General features: G+C 36.9%; 1 protein-coding gene across 1 annotated transcript in view; it reads right to left on the minus strand.

The window, feature by feature from the left end:
- Positions 1-5,000, minus strand: part of atk (artichoke) — a 64,302-nt gene that overhangs the window by 58,085 nt on the left and 1,217 nt on the right. The gene's annotated exons all lie outside the window — the stretch shown is intronic.

The raw sequence follows: 5,000 nt of genomic DNA on the forward strand, positions 1-5,000 counted from the left end.
TGAGTGTTTGGGTTTTCTTTTTTGGTTTTTTTTTTTATTTGTATTTTTGTCCTTCTTTTTTTTTTTTTTTGTGTTTTTTTAGTGTTGTTTTCTTTATTATTTTTTATTTTTTGTTTTTTTTTTTCTTTTATTTTTTTTTTTTTTTTTTTTTTCTTTTTTTTTTTCTTGTCTGTTTTTTTTTTTTTTTTGATTTTCCTTTTTATCTTTCTCGTCTGTCTCTTTTCGTTTCTCTTCTGTTTCTGTTTTGTGTTTCTTGTTTTTTTTTTCTCTCTGTCTTTCTCTCTGTTTTTTTTTCTCTCTGTCTCTTTCTCACTCTCACCTTCTTCTCTGTGTAGTCTAGCTTCTCTCTACCTCAGTCTGTTTGTTTGTCTGTCTGTCTGTCTGTCTCTCTCCCTCTCTCTCTCTATCTCTCTCTCTCAATTTCGGCTCTCGTCCTCGGGGGGTGGAGGGGGGGGGGGGTCTGATCTCTCGTCTCTCTCTCTCGTTACCCTGGTTCGTCTCTCTTACCTCTCGCGCGTCTCGGTGTCTCTCTCTCTCCTGTCTCGTCCGCTCTCTCTCTCTCTCTCTCTCTCTCTCTCTCTCTCTCTCTCTCTTTCTCTTTCTCTCTCTCTCCTACACCATCCCCCATCTCCACCTCCTCCCCCACACCCTATCTTCACCCCTTCACTCCCACCAGCCTCCCTCCACCATCTCCCCTCCATCTCCTCCCCCACCCACTCCCCATCCCCACCATCTCCCCCCCAACACCCCCAATCCCCCAAGAAAAGGAGTAACTCACCACCAAAAAGTCTCAGCTGATCGGTTCGTCGCAACAGGTGGAGAGACAAACCACAAGATTCCTTTAATAATAAGGGCGATATAGAGGGGCTTGTTCCGCTTGCTTGTTTGTTTGTTTGCTTGCTTGATTTTGGTTTTATTGTTTTTGTTTTTTGTGCTTATTTTTTGTTTGTTTGTTTTCTTCTTTTTTTCTTTTGTCCTTGATATCTCTGTTTCTAGTTCTTGCTCTCTGTCTTCCTCTCTCTCTTTCTCTATGGCTATCTCGAGCGAGAGCATCTCTCTCTCTCTCTCTCTTCTATCTCGAGCAAGCGAGCGTCTAGCGGCCTCTCTCTCTTCCGTCGAGAGAATATATATATATAGATATAATATATATATAATATATATATATATATATATCTGACGAAATTTTTCTATCTATCTATCTATCTATGTATTCATTTATCTATCTATCTATCTATCAATCTATATATATATATATTATAGTATATATAATTTTTTATATATTTTAAAAAAGAAATTTTATATATATATTTCTTTCTCTCCCTCTCCCTCTCCGTCCGCCTTGCGTGCCACTCTCTCTAGTCTATTACAATTTAGTATGCTCCTAAATGCACACCACTTATATAATTCGCTTCACCAATGTATCATAAATGTATTATAAGGATAAGGTTTTTTTATATAAAGTATATAATGTGAGAAAATTATCAGTTATTTGTGATAAACAATAATAGCAATGATAATGACAATAGTGATAACATTGGAGGAGCGTATTGATAATGATGATAATCACAATAATAACAATTATAATCATAAGGGAGTTATAAGATAACCACAATAAACAACAGAAAAGAAATGGTTGATTGATGTGTGGAAATGGAAAAATTGTTGATAATGATAACATTAAAGATCAAAATGACATGATTAAAGAAATGATGACGATGACATAACAATCATACTGATATGATTGATGATAACGATTATTTTTAATTTTGTGGATTATTTTTATATATTTTGATAATGATAAATATCATTATTATAATCTTCATGAATAGCTAAAAAAAAAAGATAATGTTATTTTAATTTAAAAGAGATAATTTATAATTATTCACAACACACGCTCAATAATAACATGGAATACAAAGCATTATTATCCACCGGTCCTAATTTGAATATCCATTTAGATAAAAGCATTATAACACTAATCAAAGAGTCGAGGAATAAAAAAAATAAAAAAATAAATAAAGAAAGAAAGAAGTAAATGAATAAATAGATAAACAAATAAGTAAATGAATAAATAGATAAACAAATAAGCAAATGAATAAATAAATAAACAAATAAGTAAATGAACGAATAAATAAACAAATAAGTAAATGAATAAATAGATAGATTAATAAGTAAATGAATAAATAGATAACCAAATAAGTAAATGAATAAATAGATAAACAAACAGAGAAATAAAATAACCAATCCAAAAAAAGGCGGGAAAATGACACGACACGAGAACGCATTTCCAGACGGCATCAAAAATCAAACTAAATTCCCCCGAGTTTTAATGAGGCTTCAGGAATCTCCGTTCATACGTTTGAAGTAAGTGTTTAAGAAGAAGACCATCACCGCCCGCAGCTTCTGGTCACAGATATGGGTCACAAATTCCCCGTCGGATGAGAGATGGGCGCTCGCTACCGCGCGGCGTCTCGCGCTATGTCGGATGTCGGTCCTGGGCGGGTCCGCGCAAACAGGGGAGAAGCAGGGGGCAAAAGGAGAGAGGGGGGAGACGAGGAGGGGGGGAAGAAGACCGCCCCTGTCATGGGGTTTGAGCGGGGGGGACTTGCCAAGCCGCAGTCGGATGCTATGCGGTGACTTTCTGTATGGTTTTTCTTCCCTCGCTTTTCTCTCTCTCTTTTCCTCCTCCCACTACCTTGATCTCGTTTCCATCCTCCTCCTCCTTCTTCTTCTTCCTTTCTCTTTTTTTTATCTTTTTACTTTTTTTTCTATCTCTTTCTATCTCTATCTCTGTCTCCGTCGCTCTCTCTCTCTATCTATCTATCTAACTATTTATCTATCTATCTATCTATCTCTTGTGTACTCTTGCTTTTCTCCTCCTACTTCTCCTCTTCTTCCTTCCTCTCCTCCTCTCTCCTCCTCCTCTTCCACCTCCTCCCCCTCCTCCTCCTCCTCCCCCTCCTCCTCCCTCCTCCTCTCTCCTCCTCCTCTTCCTCCTCCTCCCCTCCCCCCCCCCCCTCCCCCTAGGTTTCCTTCCCTTTCTCTCTCTCCTATACCCCCCCTCTCCCTTCTCCTCCCCCCTTCCCCCCCCCCTCCTCTCCCCCCCCCTTTTTTCTTCCTCCTCCTCCTCCCCCTCCTCCTCTTTCCTCTTCTCTCCTCCTCCTCTTCCTCCGCCTCCTCCCTTCCTCTCGTCTCCTCTATACTCATCTCATATCATCTTATCCTTACTCCTACCCCTCCTCCTCCCTCACTCTCTCCCCTTTCTCATTTCTTCCCCTTCCCTACTCCCTCCTCCCCTACCTCCCTCCCCCTCCCTCCTCCCACTCCTCCCTCCCCTCTCCTCTCTCTCCCTCTCCTCCTCCTACAACTCTCGCTTTCTTCTTACTCCCTCCCCACTTTCTCTCCCTCTCCCCCCCCCCTCTCTCTCTCCTCCTCTTCTGCCACCCCACCCCCACCCCCACCCCCACGCATTTATTATCCCTAGCTGAATCAGGATTGAAATAAATACCTCACACGCCCATACATACAAATCCACACACACACACACACAATCAAACACACACACACACACACAAATCCACACACATAAACACGGACACACACACACACACACAAATCCACACACATAAACACACAGATACACACACACACACACACACACACACACACACACACACACACACACACACACGCTAGGTGACATTATTTTAAGTTATTTATCTTTTGTAAAAAGTCCTCTGCGCATTTTTTGAAGGTATAAGTGTATATATTTTTTATATTCTACGGAGTCAGTTATATCATTCACTTTTCACCTTATTCATTATTCCATAATTTTATTCACATGTGTGTACGTGCATGTGTGTCTTTTTGTTAAAGTATTTATAAGTATTGATTCTCTTCCCTTGTTAATGGCCATGTAAGTATCTTTATTATTTTTTATATCATCATCATTATCACTATTATCATCATCATCATTATTAATATTACCCTTATTGTTGTTTAAGACTATCATCTTTCATTATCATAAGTATTGTTATCATTGTTCTTTCTATTAATTGTGATGACATGATTACCCTTATTAACCGTTGCTATCATCATCATTATCATCATTATTCTTTACAGCAATATTCTTTAGGAGGAGGAGAGGGAGGGGGAGGGGGAGGAGGAGAAGATGGCGAGGGAAGGGAGGGGGAAGAAGAAAAGAGAAGGAGATGACGGAAGAAGGGAGATGGAGGGGAGGGGATGATGATGGGGAGGTGGAAGAAGAGAGAAGAAAAAGAAGAAGAGTAATGTGCTTGTCTTATAGTATCCATCTACAACCGTTTGTGTCCTAATCAGATGTCCCTATGCAGTGGATTACCTGGTGTGATAAATCCTAAATCCGTTATATGTTTTTTTAAATCGTGGGATTTCCTTGATTTATATATCGTTATCTCAGTCACTTTGTTATTACTTTATGTATGCATATATATATATATATATATATATATATATATATATATATATATATATATATACATATACATATATATATTATATATATTTATATATATATATATATTATATATATATATACATATATACATATATATATGTAGGTCTGTATATATATATATATATATATATATATATATATATATATATATATATATATATATATATATGTATGTGTTATGTATGTATATGTATATGTATATATGTATATATATATATATATATATATATATATATATATATATATATATATATATTCTCTGTGTTCTTATTTTACCTTTCATTTCTTATGATCTGGTAAGTCATCTTTCTACATAGAAACCATATTATTAGATAGATATCATATGTCCATGATTCATATACAAAGAATATTAAGAACTACTGATGTTAAGTTAATATGGGAAAAAAATGAACAGGTATTTCTAAAAAGACGAAGATTCATCTTGGGAAGCAGTTTTTAAAGATTATTTGTCTTGAGATGGAGAAACAGGAAATCTACATTGCAA

Source organism: Penaeus japonicus, unplaced genomic scaffold (assembly GCF_977035675.1).
Source record: "Penaeus japonicus unplaced genomic scaffold, GWHDUDI00000001_assembly GWHDUDI00000040, whole genome shotgun sequence".
Taxonomy (NCBI): domain Eukaryota; kingdom Metazoa; phylum Arthropoda; class Malacostraca; order Decapoda; family Penaeidae; genus Penaeus; species Penaeus japonicus.